Source organism: Centroberyx gerrardi, chromosome 4, assembly GCF_048128805.1.
Source record: "Centroberyx gerrardi isolate f3 chromosome 4, fCenGer3.hap1.cur.20231027, whole genome shotgun sequence".
Lineage (NCBI taxonomy): Eukaryota > Metazoa > Chordata > Actinopteri > Beryciformes > Berycidae > Centroberyx > Centroberyx gerrardi.
The window spans coordinates 9,740,087-9,757,556 of record NC_136000.1 but is presented as its reverse complement, the minus strand read 5'-3'; the positions used below and the strand labels follow the sequence as shown (position 1 = coordinate 9,757,556).

Below are 17,470 nucleotides of genomic sequence, written 5' to 3'. Positions count from 1 at the left end.
CAAGAGCTTTGTCAATCACTCAACTCTGTCACATCTGGAAAAAAAAAAAAAAAAAAAAAAAAAAAAAGACTACATCCTTAAGTTTCCAAATGCATCAGCAGTGGGACGGTTTGTGGTATGTTGACTAATGCACCGTTCTGCTAATTCTGCACAAAGCTATGCACTTTTCAGGAGAGTCAGATGGCAGCTGGAGAAAACATCGTCTGCTTTCCACGCTGACACCGGGCCAAGTTGTGAAGGTTTTCCAGTTAAAATTGTTGCAATAAACGGCCCATTAATGAAGCGGCTCTGCTTTCCCGGCTCCTGCCAGATGCTGAGTGGGCTATGTGACCCGTTCGCTGATTGCATCTCTCCACTCGCCTCTTTCCTCATCCCTTGCCTGTCCCAACTCCCCATCACATTCTGTCCATGTCTTTGGCAGAGCACCCAGGGGTGTTGTTCCACAGCCTGGCTCCAGGCCTAGTAGCAGATAGTAGCCCTTCTGTAATGGGTCCTGGGACCAGGGTGTCCCCCCAGAGACCCCCACACACACTCACACACACACACACGCAGACACGTACACCCTCATGCATGCACGCGTTTGTGTCAGTTTGTACAGTCAGATGTATTGCACAAAGAACCATCAGATATGTAGTAAATTGCATGATCTGGGTAGAAGGGTGGCACAGTGAATAGGAGGATAGGGCCCTTCAACTGGAGGGCCCGGGTTCAAGACTCGGTGTTGGCAAGCATCCGCTCTGCTGAAGTGTCCTTGAGCAAGACACTGAATCCCTACCAGCTCCTTGTGAAGAGGGGGCAAACAAAAAGAGACATTTCATATGGGTGCTAATAAGGGATCACATTATCTCAAAATGAGGTTTTCAGTATAAAATCCTGCTAATTGTGACTAGTATACTCAAGTATAATGTGTCTCTCTCTCTCACACACACACACACACACACGCACACGCACACACACGCACACGCACACACATACACACACACACTCTAAGGTCCTGACCATGGCACTGGTGATTTCTCCATGTGAAGAGGACATGAAGAAACATTAGACTAAGAATATACAGTAGGAGATGCTCAGTAGACAGCAGTTGACGTGTGTGTGTGTGTGTGTGTGTGTGTGTGTGACAGAGATCATACTTGAGTACACACGTGACTATAGGATGAGATGGCATTTATCCTCAGAATCACAACTGAATTTGATGAGGGGGAGACTGTGTTTTTCTTGTCACCTCACCCTCATTTTCGAAACTGTGGCACTGAAACAAATATATACTTAAGACAGACAGACATATCAATAAGGCATCACATTATCTCAAAATTAGGTTTTCAATAGAAGATCCTGCTGATTGTGATGTGACTAGTATGTGACTAGTATACTCAAGTATAATGCATCACACCCACACACCCACACCCACACACACACACACACACACACATAGATGTCAGCTGCAGCCCATTAAGCCTCTCTAAGGTCCTGACCATGGCACTGGTGATTTCTCCATGTAAACATCAGAACATTAGAAACTTTAGACTAAGAATATACAGTACGGCTCGTTGCAACACTTCTCAGGAGACCAGACAGAAACACAGTCCAGCGTTATGGGCTGCATAACATATAAAAATCAATCAATATAAAACCCTGTAGTGACTCATTTACTCAAGTTCAATCTGTCACACACACACACACACACACACACACACACACACACACACACACACAGACGGATGTCAGCTGCAGTCCAAACAGCCTGACCAGGGCACGGGTGATTTCTCCATGTGAGGAGGACATGGGGAAACATTAGACTCAGAAGATACGGCTCGTTGCAACACTTCTCAGGAGAGCAGACAGAAACACAGCCCGGCGTTATGGGCTCCGGTCAAGACATTCTGTCTGGACGACAGTTGGTTTCCCAATTACGGGTAGACTTCAAATGCTTTCCACATCTAGATGATATAATGAGGAACACCCCAGCCACTTACAACACGTCTGTCCCTGAATTGAACCTTGTTTTAAAAGGGAGAGTACACTTTGTGAGGAAGTGTAAAGCAGAAACTTGTGGTGCTATATGATAAACCGGTTTATGATCCTGAAATGGCATCTATGCTCAGAATCACAACTGAGTTTGAGGAGGGGGAGACTCAGAGCTTTACATTTCACTTTAACCTTTTCGACCTTCCTATTTTTTAAACTGTGGCATTGAAACAAATACATACTTGTAGGCGTAACATACGTAATGGACACAATGACATTTGTAGGAATGAAAATAGAAGAGGACAACATTAGAAATAAGTGTAATACTTCTGTGTTGTCCTCAGGTATGCATGTGTATAGTTTAACACATTTACACTTTTTTTTACTTCAATAAAACAAATCAAACATTGGAACCATGTGGCCTTGGTATTCCATCCTCCTCTGATGTGTCAGTGCATAGCTCAATCAAGTTGATCCTTTACACGCTGTCGTTCACGCATGTTACAGACTCTTTTTTATATAAATAATTTAGAGAATTTTTTAGAGCTGTCCATGGGTTTTGCTGGTATGCACTCCCTGTTGATGAGGCCTATGGTGGCTGAATATGATGACCTACTGAAGTAAATGGGTCACTTTGGGGTTCTGTATCACTGGAAGTGAGAAAGCTCTCTACTGCCACCTGCTGCTGAGAAGCTGAGGGTGGCAGTTAGCTCTTTATACACAGTTACTGCATCCAATTTCTAACTCTACAACTTTTATATTTTATATTCAAGAGACTTTTGAATAATTTAACATTAACAATCTAGGTATTAACCTATGCCTTTAATACTTACAATAAAAATAGATTTTGATGAATTGGGTGGTATGGCACTGTTGTGTGTGTATAAACAGCCATGGGGAGGCGCTCTAGCCATGTCTATAACAGTGAGTGAGGCCTGACAGCTGCATGGGCTGCTTTTCATCATAACTTATTTTTGGTGATTAATTATATATTATATCTATATATGTATTGCTAATTGCTATATTCAGAAAACCAAAAAAATGTATATGGAGCAAATATCATTGGTATTTGTTTGAAAGAAAATATGGGTTTTTATTTCCTTGCCCTACATTTTAGACTGAATATTGTTTTTTATAATCACCGTGGCACAGATTAACGTGGCTCAATCTATTTAGGTACAGGCTTAGCTATCCTTCATTTCAGCAAATGCACACTGCATGTCGTCTTATTCGAGGGTCCTACCCACACAGAGCCTTCACTCCTATCCACTTACATTCAATCAATAACACTATTCCATTTATAAGGCTATGACATCATGTGAAGGCTTAGAAAAACAGTGCGGCGAGTATCATTCTTAAGATAAGAATAAGACAACATTTGATTGAATTCTGAACCTTAAATTTCAGCGCGAGCCTCAAAAGCCTTTCATTTAACTCCTGGTTGCATGGGAAAAGGAAGATCCCAGGGTGGACGTCAAATCTTTGGCGATGTTGTTGAAGAAGTGGCGAGGCAAGAGGAGATGAGGGATTGAGGATAGCCTTTAGAGATGCAACCCCAGAGACAGGATGAACACAGAGCCATTGTCTCATCAGGCTTAGTATTCAGCTCACTCTCCACTATCGCCAGGGCCAAGACTCACATCAATTCAATATGGTGGCTGGCGGGGGACAACTACACAGGGTGCAGCCTACATACAAATACACCCAACACTGGTCAAGACACACAGGATACATTTTGAACATTTATTTTTTCCCACACTGCAATGCTGCAGAGCTGTGCTGCGCCAGTCCAGTAACCTTTGTTTTCATATAATCCTTCTCATTGTTCCAGAGACACTGGTGAATGTGTAAGTAGCTCAGCCCAGTTTAACTGTTTGACAGCTATAACTGAGACGCGTGAGATGTGTGTGACATGAATACTCAAGCACAAAGCATGTGCAAACTGTTCAGAATGAGGAAGTGCAAGTGTGTGCAGCAGAATTTGGTATGTATCTGTATGTGCAGGTACATTGAACATCTGAGGTGAAATGGATATTAACTAGCAGCTACCTGTAGCACTGGCTAAGAGTTGACCAGTGGCTCTGTGACTGCTGAGTGAAGGCACACGGGTGAGTGAGGGCTTTCACAATGAATGACAACCCTGAGCCTGACCTTGATACGAGATTCAGTGGGCTGCAGTCTCAGACAGTGAGGCATGTCTGACGCCCATGTTGGCCTGATACTGACTGGCACTCAGTCCATCATCTATGTGTGTGTGTGTGTGTGTGTGTGTGGTGTTGGCCAGGGAGAGATAGAATACTGTAACCATCATCTGTTGCCATATGAATCATGCTGGAGCCCGGGAGGTGAGACTGTGCCACGGCTCTCCTTCTTTCCGTCTGCTCTGCTCTCAGGTTTAAGACGTTTCTGGGCTGCCGGCTGATCCCAGGCCTGAATAGAGCCAGTAAACTTAAGGTTTCGCTTTACCAGTGACTGCTGGATATGAAATTTTACTAATTTCTCAACTGTTCAATAGAAAGCAACCTCCAAAAAAATGTTGGTTCCCTTCCACACTGGCTATTAGACTGGATAAACCAACCAAAGATTTACCAGCATTTGGTCAATTTGGTTGGGTGAGAGCAATAGTGTCTCAGCATTAATACAATGGGACTAGACTACTTATGGGACTACTATGTTCATCAAAGGCACTTGGTGTTACATTTGATGATTAGGCTATTGTAGTTTTTAAAAAGCTATACAGTACATCTTCCAATTAATCTCACATGCCAGACAATGTTTTGTATAACATTTCCATAGATTACACTGATAGTGATGAGTGCAAATAGACCCAACAGTTAATTTAAATCTGTTTAACATGTGGAAAACCCCCCAGAAATAAAAGTCAAAGACAAAGCAATTCATCATCATACTTTTTATTATCCTTTGAAACAGAAAAGCCAAATCAAGGACAAAAGCCAGAGTTAACAGACTTTACCTGCAGGCCTTCTCTGTTCCTGTGATCGGCGGCGGAAGCCTACATTCTGGATAAGAGACAGGCTGACGGCTCTGGGCCAGACAGTTGACCTGGTTTGGTTTGTTGATCCTGGGAGGTTTATGACGCTGTGCACATGACGCCCCCTGCTGTCTGTCTGGTGTAGTATTGCTGCCCTTCAGGGAAGGCAGTAGGTTGTATAGTTATCTCCTGATTGGGCAAAATCACTACCCTGAAACCACACAACCTACTACCTCACCCCGTACGAACATCAGAGAGGGGGGGCTGCTTGGAAATGGTCTTCACTGGTTGGCAACTTTTGGTGTGAGCTGTACGGAGAGCACTATGGTAGAGTAACATATGTACACTGCATGTTTCCTTATAATAGATGAGTAGTTCCTCATCATTTTTACACTTATATTTTTATATTTTAGGCATTCAGCTGACACTTATCCAAAGCGACTTACAGTGAGTGTAACAGTAAGTAGAGCTTCAATTCCTACATCACCAACATTAGAAGCAAACAATGCTAAGCAGTGCGAGGATCAGAGCCACAGTGCATTGGTAATAATCATGCGACCTTAAGATGATCATGGAAGAGAAAAATATTACAATAAATAAAAAATAAGAGCTAAGGAAAGAGGTCGAGGGTCCTTTTTCTAACTTCAAGATGACAACAAGTCTACTTAATATTTCTGGTGAGATATGAAGAGAACATCGTCCAACTGCTTGTCCAAAAAGATTAAAAAAAAACATAACAATACGTTTAATAAACGTCTTCTTTATTGAACATCCAATCATAATGTTCAACCATGATTAATCATGAAAAAGAAAATTACCAGAAGCACATACATTTGCAAGTGGATTAGTCCTACCTCTATGAAATGCTGCCATTGAATTTTGTTCTTAGCAAAGTCAGTGGGTAAACATGCAAATTCCAACGATGATCCCGATCCAAAAGCCCCCAAAGTGGAATCTGACGACATTACAGCCACTTCAGGAAAGACAGTAAGTTGTATAGTTATCTGACAGGAAGGGTATGACCCTAAAACTATACAACCTACTACCTCACCCCAAAGGACAGTCTTTGAACACAAAGTCCTTTCTGGTCCCCGTTCATGCAGGTAATCCGCTTTGACACACCTCACTGAATACAAAACAGTGGTTATGATTCACAGAAACAGGAATACACATGCCACTCTCCTCTGGGATGCCTCACCGGTGAGACTGGATCTGTGTGTGCTCAGAACACAATGTGACTGTGTCACCCGGTTCATTGCTGGGGCCAAGGGGAATTCAAATGATCCGACAAACTGCTTATGTCCCAAACAAATTGTATAGCCAGGAGATATTTCCATATTCAAATGTGACCATGTCAATAACATATGGGATACTGTGACATGCAAAGGATTTTACAGAAGATAGTTCAAGCTATAAAAAATCTAAATTGCAGTATTCAACTTGCTAAATATTTTCCATTTCAAAATTGCTCCGTTTTTCAGACCTTGCTCTGTATTTCGGATTTTGGTCTGTGTTCATGATTTTGGTCTGTGTTCATGATTTTGGTCTGTGTTCATGATTTTGGTCAGTGTTCAATAGGCCTATGATGAATGCTGAAAGGGGCTGGGCAAGGTGACTATCAACAAGTCCACATCACTCCACAGCTCAAGATTATTGTTCACAACAACATATAACAAAATGCAAAAAGACAGAGATGGGTCTCGTCCCACCTAGCGATCCGTGTTGATTCCACCGTGTTCCCCCTTTTTCTCTTGCACTGTTTCTATGGCTCAGAGAGGAGAGTGTTAACATTAGTGACCGGTGTGGAGAGTGGGCGAGCTTGAGCTAGCTCATATCCTGGCCCACATGTGCAGAGCAGAGGGCCGCAGCTGCTGCCGTTGTTAATGTTTCTCACCTGCTCTGTAACACGCAGCGAAGGGGGGAACACTGGCCTATCGCCTCCTCCCTCCATCATGGTTTCAGCGGCTTGTCAGGTAGCCTCCATCTGAAAAGCCCCAAGAGGGAAAATCTGTTACTTCTGCAACAAAGGAAATGGAGAAATACTTCAACATGATGACTTTTAGATTTGCCTTCTGTGAGATCAATTGCTAGGACCCCAGAGGTTGTCAATCTGTACGAGTGTTTTCAAGAAATATAATTGTATGTGTGTCTGGGTTTTGCTTGCAACTTGAACAGATTGGGTTTGTGAGTATGTGCATGTGTATGCCTGTATGAAGTTTTGTATGCCTGTATACTTGTGTGTTCTGTGACAAACACACACATTACATCGGCATGTGGACACACAGAGGCGCACACACACATACCACATGTCTTACTGTCACACTATATGCTGTAAAGAGTCATATCAGCGAAATCGTTCTCAGCATGTACCTCCACAGTAATATTATTCCATCTATGAAGGCACTGGAGTACAGCACAGCACAATACAGAACAGTAGGTCTTGAGTTGAGAGGCCCCATTGTGTCTGCTCAGTGGTGAGTCTGAGGCTGTCTGCATTATTCAACACTGCCTTACTTACAGCATAGCACTGGATGATTGGATTGTAAGTATGCACACACACACACACACACACTTACAGGCTAACAGACACACACATGAGAAGCACAGAGACACACGGCAGGCAGAGACAGGCTGACACATAGAGAGATGTAGCACACATATGTGTACATACACAGATACATGCATGCACACACACATACTAACAAACATGTGCATGCACAAACAGAGCCACACAGGGAAGATACTGTACACTGTGGTCATTTCCTGCATTTCACTGAAAGCTAGCAGTGCACAATTAATAAAAAAAGGAGAAATTACAATATTGACCTGCAATTTCCAAATCACAACAGACTAATAACACTACAACACAAGGAGGAAAAGTGTTTCTTATGGCCCTCTAAACAAGATATTCTAGTCCTGTGCAGAAAACCTGACCTACTAATTAGAGAATTGTTTCATAATATTCAAACCAAGCAAACCCTAAGTATTAGCATAGCACCCTCAATATATTTTTATTTTAATTTGTTAAGTGTTTAAACAGAAATTACATAGAAAAAGCTGTGTCTGCATATATTGCTATTCATATGACGATCCATTCACATTGTGCAGTCCTGCAAAAAGCTAAGTGGTGTGGGGCCCAGACTTCATAAGGTAAGGTCAAGGCACACTGTCCTCTCAGTCTGCTGACTGGACATACTTCAATCTAATATAGTAGATGGCTCTGGGGTCCTGACCAACAGAGTGCACATCCAGGAAAGCTATTGCTTTCAAGTGAAGCCAGTTGCTATCATCCAGTGACAGGGAAATATTCACACTCGCACCCACACACACATACTGAAGAGGACCAATATACAACACATGCACACACATACACACACACACACGCGCAGGCATGCACGCTTGCACACACATGCATCAGGCTCTTGACACGGTTATGTAATACAATCTAAAAACACCTCCTTTAGTGGGAGCTTGTCCACCTGAAAATTCTGCCTTCTTATAAGTGTGCAAACTCAGCAAGCAGTCCTTCACTTTAAACCAGAGCATCTGTAACCGATATGCTTCTTCTGCTTCGCTCCTCCATTAGCTGTTTAGAAAGGCTGAGGCGTAAAGACCTGCTTTCCACACCTCATCCTCTCATAATGTCACACAAATACACATGCATGCACACTTTTAGGTATGCACACATGAATGCATAAACAAACCTATGCACATGTGCACACATGGACACAGTTGCGAATGCAAATGCACGCACACACGAGCATGTGCATGCATGCACAGATCTTGCTCTCACATACACACACATGCCCACTCACACACAAATGCACAGAAATACCCTTTAGAGGAAATAAAGCAAACCACAACAGCCATTTACTGCAAAACACATTCACACAGATTTCACAGCAAAGGCCAGCATTGCTTAAAGAGCCGCTTTAATTCAATCACACTTCAGTCAAAGCGCTACGCTATCTATCAATCAATAATGAAGCTGAATTTCACTGGAGTGCTAGTAAGATGGAACAGAGTGCTGTAACCTTGTAACTTGATCTATGGGATTCTGGCGGTCCGGGCCTGTGGTCAGTGTGGAGGGTAGGCCTGCACTGGCAACTGGACATTTACATGGTGTGTATCCCCATTCTTCATCATTTTCCTGAATGTGTGTGCTTGTCCACAACAATATGAATTAAAAACATTTGTTCAGTGTATGCATATGCGCTACCATCAATTCTTTGATTTTAGATCTGTGTTGTAGGGTTGTGCACATTCAAGGAAAATGTTTGTTAAATTGGCATGCACATTAGATAAGTTTAAGCTGGGAGCAGCATTTAACCTGCTCGTCAACCCTAGATTCTCTCGCAACCTCAGATTTACAACTCTCTGTATCCCACCCTTTATGGAGGCCCTTTGACACCACGGGTTTACATGGGTGCTAGTGCTTGTGAGTTTTGCACGTGTGTTTGTGTATGCTCATTAGTTCTTGTATTCATGCTTATGTGGTCTCCTATGTCAGGGATGTGGTCAGGAATAAAAAAAAAAAACATTTTTCATCAGTCTTTTTCATCAAGACAAGACTGATAAAATTCTAAAACAAACAAAAAAATCTTGCCTATTTAGTGTGCATGTGTCTAGTTTGTGTGCATGCAACTGTGTGCATCTAAGCGCCTGTGTGTGTGTAAGTACATCTATATGCGTGCCTCTTTGCCAAGCGAAGGGGTGTCTGGGTGCAGACAGGAGGAATCCAGATAGACACGGCGGAGCGTTTAAAAAGGGAAGCATGGCTTCTGTGCCCCCCCACCCCCCCACCCCCTTTCAGCCCCCAGGGTTAGCGGAGCAGGCATGACCCATCTATTTATACCAGGGCCAGGGGAGGCGGCAGGAGGAGGAGGAGGAGGAGAGGGGAGAAGAGGAGAGGCTGCATGGGCAGGTCCTGTTACACATGCCAGGGGGGATGGCTGGGGCGAGCCGCAGGGGGATTCTGCTCAAAGTCAGACAGGCTGACCTCCCCGTCACCTCTGCATGGGGCAGATATGGAGCTCACAAATTCTGTGTGAGTGTGTGTGAGGAGAGAGAGTTTATGGGTATGTGTGTGTGTGTGTGTATATGACGGTGTGCGTATGTGTGTGCATATGGGTGTGTATGTGTGTGGACCTACATGTGTGCGTTTTTGCGAGTGCATGCATATATATTTGTGTATGTGGATGTGTGTTTGTGTGTGTGGATCAGTGTGGACCTTCTTACATGCGTGTGTGTGTGCGTGTGCATGTGTATGTGACATTCTGGGTGCTGTGTGTATGTGTGAGTACATGTGTATGTACATGCATGCGTGTCTGCGCCTATGTGCATATGTGTGTCCGTCTGTCTGCCTGTGAGATGAACCGACCCCAGTGACTACTCCACTCCCCCCCACCCCCCCACCCCCTCTCCCGAATCCCCCCACCCCACCCCCCCTCCCCCAGGCAGAGCCATCAACATGCCAGGTGAAGAGGGCTGGATTAGGCAGAGTTAGCTGATCCCAGCGCGGCCCCCCGGCCCCATCTTTAGAGGTAAAAAATGACCCCAGTCATTGTAATGACAGGGCACACAGCAGGGGTCGCCCAGACCGCTCAGCCCAACCCTGCCAGCTGCTTCTCATCTCTCACACACAGTATACAGTCACATGCACATGGAGGCAGATACATACACTTCCATGCCCGTGTGCGCACACACACAGACGGGCCGATAGAGAAGGCGACACTGATGTATACTGTACATGCTAGATCCAGGCAAATGATAAAATATATTACAAAACTATATGTGCACAGAGCAACCAGCATGTAGCCAATGGCTGACACTCCTCCTTTAGAATTTTATAATCTTGTCCCCCATGTCTAAATTCATGGGACATTTGGCATTAATCACAATAATGGGCACATATGCCTTGAAACCACCTAGGTTGCGTTGTTGTGGGCGTGTCTCGAAACCTTTTGAAACAGTCTTTACAAATGTCATTGGCTGATGAAGTATGTTAGTGGGTGACGTTTGCCTGCCCTCCGTCAAAAGTTAGTTTCAACTTTTTTGACAGTTTGACAGTTGCAATATTTTCACGTCAATCCATGTCATCTGCCAATGCATACGTCTCACTGAAATACATGAGACGTTGTCAGTTTTTTGACGTATCACAAATGCTCATGTGAACGGGGCCTAGCCTTTGAGCTGCCAAGCTAATGGAAGCTGGTGAGACTAACAGTGCCATGTGGCTGCTGGTGACCTGGAGGGCCCCCGTCTATTAGGAGAAGTCTATAGTCCTGACACGTCTGCCTGCCCAGCTCTGCCCTGGCCTGCCTGCAGGGCCCCTTTCAGCTCGGGCAGTGCCCCATCGAGCTGCATCTGTCGCCAGCTATATTTAGAGGGTGGGACACATACCTTTCTCCCTGGATATGAACTTCAGCTGACAGACAGAGGGGCAGAGTGGGCAGACAGGGCTCTATACAGTGTGTAACCTTGAGGAACTTGTTAGCCCCAGGCTACAGCTGGCTGTAGTCAGACCCTGTTAGCTACAGTGGTTAGCAGTTTCAGCTGAAAGCTATGGCTGTAAATACAGCACAGTTAACCACAGTTAGCGTTGAAAAGCTTCATTTGACAGCAGTTATTAGCTCCGGTGCCTATACTTCTAGGCCTGCTGCCAAGATGAATGGGAATATAATGTACACTGATAAAGAGATTCTATACTTGTCCATATGTGATTTATACAAGAATAATGAATGAAATTTTGTGGATTTGAGTCCCCTTCAAATGTTCCTACATTCCTGCCTATATGCATTTGTGTTAGTGTGTGTGGCAGTGCCAGCGAGGCAGCGTGTGTGTGATATGTGACCATGTTGCATGGCCATCTGCTCTATATAACCATAAACAAACGCAGGCAGGCCCTCGAGAGGCCAGCTTCACAGTATCACTTCCAAGAGGTCTAGGCCGGGTAAATGTATTCATGCTTTGGTCTCTGGGTAGATGCTATAGAGATATGCCCTAGAAACAGGCCACGGTTATGCAATAGCATTCATAATTCATTCCACAAACACAATATGGAGGCCACTCTGTCCCATATGCAAACACATGGCCAGATTAGAGGAGCGGGGAGCCAAAGGGGACGGAGTGCAGTCTGAACTGTTAGCGAGGCCATTGACTGTCTGTCTGTCTCTATGAGAGCTTGTCTGAGTGCCACGGCCCTATATAGGCCAACCGACTCGGTGCTGGTGAGACCTACGCTATCTTTTGCACCTAAGTCTAAGGAGTCTAAGGTAGTTGCATGCCAGCGAGGATACACACACCCAGACAGTTCGGCAGTTAGCGTAGCATCACTAAAGGCCATATAGCCATATAGTCGGTATGTGCTGTGTTTCTGTGTAAGTTGTCAATATGTCTTTGCACCAGTGCCACCAAGGCAAAATTCCTGTACAGTGTTTATGTGCAGATGTGAAAGGATGTCTTCCACATTCCTTGAAAATACACCAAGTTTTGGCGCAACCAGCCGAGCATGTCCTACTCGCAGCGGCACGGGTTTGAATCCGACCCGTGCCTTTTGCTGCATGTCATCCCCTCTCTCTGCCCTGTCTCTCTCCACTGTGACTACTCAACAAAGCAGAAATGCCCAAAAAAATAAAAATACACTAAGTTTTGGTGAGATTGCCCCATTGGTCAATCAACACCAAAATCATCCATGTGTTCCCATTAGATCGTAGATGCGTACCCTTTAGCATACACTGTGAATGATGAATGATAGTAGGCGACTAGCGTTATCTCAAAAGTGAGAAAATGAAAATAATAATCTAATAATAATAATAATATTAAATGATATGCAGCCAAGTTTGGCTGGTTTTGTGAAGGAGACTAGTGAAATGTACAGAAAATTTGAAAATAATGTACTACAACCAGGCACTAAGTGAATGTGGTGGGCAATGACAATGTACAGCTAAAAGCCACTGCAAATAGTTCCAAAAATAAACTACATCAGCTATATTGGGTTAATGATATTTAATTTTGTATGTATGAATCTACATGCCATATAATAAAAACCACCAACAACTTTTTATTACTAAAAGGTCAGTCTTCTTACTATCACTTTAGTGTATGCTAAAGAGTTAGCATGGAGCACCGGAGTGAATGATGGACACATGATGGATGATTTTGGTGTCTATGTTGTCATTACTTAAAGGGTAAGTTGACCAACGGGCCAGTCTCACCAAAACTCTGTGTATTCCTTTAAGAGAAAGGGGGTAGAGGACACCCACTGATAGCTTGATAGCTGTGATCTTAGGGTCAGGAAACAGGAAGATCTATATGCCATATGCCCATGAAATCGAATGCTTGGCGCTTGCAGAATTCCAGAGCCACGGGCAGCGAGCTGCTGGTGCTGGAGGATGTCGGGTTTGGCCTGGGGTTACTAAGGGCAGATGATAGGCGCACAGAGAAGCAAGGGGCTTAGGGCTGGGGCTGAAGCTGCAGCTAATAGCGTGCTGCGGTCAGGGCGGAGACAGGTAGATAAGCAGAAGTTAAAGCTTTTCCCATGCTCTCTGGCTCTAGTGCACTGTAAGCAGGCAGGTTGTGTTACTACGGGGGCCAGGCTGTTGGGGAGTCTGGGCGGTGTGAAGGAGAGAGGGAGGAGCGACGGAGGGATGGAGGGTGGAGGGTGGAAGGGGGTCGTGCAGCTGCGGGCCCTGCCAGCACATTTTGCGCCAATGGAAAAGAACAGTTTATGGCGTCCACCCAAGGTCAGCTCTTTGAGAAGAGGAGCTGGGAAGGGTCCAGAGGGGCTGCAAGGCTGCTTGTTTGTATGCAGTCAGTCGGCAACAATTAAAAACCTCTCCCCATAAGAAAAGGACAGATTCAGTATTCCTATCACTGTACATTGCCCCCCTGGACAACCGCCTTCTCCTCTTTTCTCCAATCCTCTCCGGTCTTCCCTATCTATACAGTTTTAGCTTGCTTCTTAACCTCACACCCAGCTCCACCCGCTTTCTCTCCCCCCCTTCACTCTCTCCCTCTCATCCTGCTACCTGACTACTTTGGCAGAGATACACAAAATGGCGGCGGGGAGCTGAGAGCTGGAAGGCAGAGAGTGGAAGCCATTTTCTAACAGTTCCAGGACCAAGCATAGAGAATGAATTGGTGGGCTGGAGTCAAGACTTCATACGCCTTGTGGACAATAAAGATTACACCCAGAGTGTTTTCTGTGCGAGTGCATTAAAGATTATCCATTTTTTGGAATCTGCTGTACTGTTAAGCTGTTGGGGCCACTTGGCCTTTCAAATGGGCTGAAGGCACAAAGCCCAGCCATTTTGATTGAATCTAATGACGGCATTTTATACAGTGAAGGCTCACATTATAATATTAGAAGACTCCGAAAAAGAAAGAAAATAAATGCAGACAGAGTAGCTGGATATCATACGTATAATGACAAATGAAACTTGCGCAGCATCTAATTATACACTTAATCTCATTAAATGAAATGGAAGACAATACAATTGCACTATAATAATACATCATTAAATGACAACATATTCAATTTGCAATACATTATGGTACTTACAATACTGCCGGGATCGCCAGTCTGTCTGTCCGTGATTTCTCTTGTTGGCCAAATTGTTTGTGCCTCTGGCTGAAGTCGAAGACCATCTTACTGCCTACAACAAGAGGGAGCAAGGGAGAGAGAGAGAGAGAGAGAGAGAGAGAGGATTGTCGTAGGGAGAGACAAATTACAGCAATAGAAACAGAGAGAGGAAGAGAAACCGACAGAGAGAGGGAGAGAAACAGAAACACAGAGAGAGAGAGAGAGAGAGAGAGAGGGATCAGTTGGAGAGCCAGCAGCAGCAGAGGGCTGTAGGGGCTCCTCTCTGTAGCCTGTTTACTAATAAGCTCGCCCCACGGTCTAGCCTGGCCAAGGAAACTCATTAGTGGAACATGTAACACACCGCACCCTCTCTGCTGGCCTGTACACCGGCCAACTCCCACTGCCGCATGCTCACCCAACACCAACACCAACACACTAGCTCCACCGCGGCCTCGGCCTGGCCCAGTGGCACCCACTCACTGCATATGTGCACACACTTTGGCATGCTGCATTACTGGAGCCCTACAGTGTCATGTGCGTGGGTGAAGTGGTGCGTATGCGTGTACTTGTGAGCATAATAACCTTTTTTTTTTTTTTCTGCACATGCGGGCACAGTATGTTCATTTTCACGCGTGGCGGGCACGTATAGACTGTACGGCGTTAATGTACAAGGCAGCAGCCCCCTGACATGTTTCTGTGTTACCGTGTGCATGTGTGTGTGTGATGCCAGTGTGTAGAGGTGAAATGGGGCGAAGGACAACAGAGGTAGTTAGTCATCATTAGCGAAATCTCAGATTGCAGCGAGAGAGAGAGAGAGAGAGAGAGAGAGAGAGAGAGAGAGAGAGAGAGAGAGAGAGAGAGAGATGTGTAGGGTTGTCCTTTCCCTGGACCAAGGAGGACACTGCCAATTACGGGCCTCCACTCAGCGCTGCTGCTGAAGGGTGATAATTCTGTACAAGGACGCTAATTGCAGCGCGGGACGTGGCCTTGCCGGGGAAGGGTCTTTTATATATTGTTTCTAACGTTTGTAATTACAGTGCAGTGCCTTGGACTGCCGCCAGCACATGTTTATGGGCCCATGAGTAACCCAACTCCTCCGGCCCATGGAGGGAGATTCATATCCGAGCTGTGCACTCACTGCACTCTGTGCGCGCGTGCGTGTGTGTGTGCGTGTTGATGACTCATGGGGCTTGGGCGAGTGTGTGCAGAGGGGATAGGCTACAGTATATACCATGTAGATGGTTGCAAGTATTGAACGAGGACATAACAAAGACCATTTTTTTTTAAGTTAAATCGATTACAGTTTTTTCGACCATCTAAACTGAAAGTGCTGTTTAACACAGGTTGCAGTAGCTCTTGTTGGTGCAAGATGGATAGATTGACTTGTGCAGTCTCTGATTCTAACGCTGATAGTAGCACTGATGAATTGCTGTTATCCTATAATTGTTGGTTCACTCTACCATTATATTGCAGTCTATACAGACATACGAGGAAACCTGACCTTGAATGGGAATAGGCATACCTTACATGCACACACAGTAGAAATCAGTACTACAGTGGTCAAAGTGGTATTAAGAGTAGTCCAATCAGTGAAAAAAACACTTCAAGATCAAAAGCACATGATATAATCACTATTAATAATTACTCACTACCCAGACGGTCAACACAATGACAAATTAAGCAAGTGGATTGCTGGCTTTGGTCACTAAATCTAAACAGCATAATTCAGCTAAACATTGATGAATTGGAAAGAAGTGATGGACTGGAGGTGAGGCGAGGGGAAGGGATTTATTTTGAGACGCAGGAGAGGCCTTTCAACACTTCCAGCTCTACCTCCAAGAGGAGCAATTTTGCCGATTCTGCAGTTTTTCTATGACTAAATTGCCTTGGCGACAGCAGAGGCCAAAAGCTGAGGAAATATATGAGCGTTGGAAAAGAAAAGTTGAGTGGGCTCAGCTCAGCGTTATCTGGAATATCGCTTTGCCTGGCAGGTACATAAAACAAGTATCTATCCTGACGACGTGTGCTGAGAGACGCTGAGACGTGATACTGTAGACTACAGACTAAAAACCCCCTAAAAACACGTATTGCATATATCAAGTGGTCAGAAGCAAGGACAACAGTGTGTTTTATTTCTTTCATGATTCCTAATATTAATCTGAGTGAATGAGCAAACACTCTGCCCATCCTAAACTACCAACAAAATGCCCTTGAGCAAGGCGCTTAACACCTAAATGTTGCAGTCGAGCTGATCAGAGTCCAACAGTGAGACTCCGGTTGTACTTTGCGGCAGTATAAGTGTGAATGTGTGTAAATACGGGAGTGTGAATCAGGGAGTTTCTGAAAACGGCGTACATGTTGGGCAAATCGTTCCTGGGTAAATAAACTTGGGGAAAAAAACATAACCTGAGGGTCCGTGATGTAAAACGACCATGTCAAAGTTGCACAGGTCTTGTTTCAGGACGTCTGGAGGGAGAGAGGGGCAGTTACAGGGGAGGAAAATCTGCATCATCCCTCACCCCCCGAAACTCTCCCCCAGTCCAATATTATGTCATTATGACTGTGCTCAGCGTCTCAGCGGAGTTGGTGTGGTTTTGTGGATAAATCGCATGTGACACTCCCAGCTGACATCCTGATAAACACAGGGAGAATAAAATGGCCCCCCAATCCTCAGTAGTCAGCGGGGTAATGGACTAATGGCTTCCATGTATGGGGAGAGAGGAGAGGAGAGGCAGGGTTAGAGGCCTTGGTGTGTATGTGCACGTGTGTGTGTGTGTGTGTGTGTGTGTGTCTGTGTATGTGTGTGTAATTATTATGTTTATTGAGACTTGAAATTTGTGATTTTGTGCCATCATTTTGGCTCGTGGTTACACAACAGCAACCCTCAAGGCGTATGTGTGCATGTGTGTGGGTGTGTGTGTGTG

The 17,470-nt window shown here is 44.8% G+C and overlaps 1 long non-coding RNA gene across 2 annotated transcripts in view; it reads right to left on the bottom strand.

Moving 5' to 3' along the window:
• Window positions 1-4,867: 4,867 nt before the first annotated feature.
• The window catches only part of LOC144538575 (uncharacterized), a 42,507-nt gene continuing 29,904 nt past the window's right edge, over window positions 4,868-17,470 (bottom strand). For both annotated transcript variants that reach the window (XR_013504363.1, XR_013504364.1), the window contains 2 exons: window positions 14,526-14,619; window positions 4,868-6,947 (listed from right to left, as the gene is read on the bottom strand). This is a non-coding gene — a long non-coding RNA (uncharacterized LOC144538575). The remainder of the gene's footprint in view (window positions 6,948-14,525; window positions 14,620-17,470) is intronic.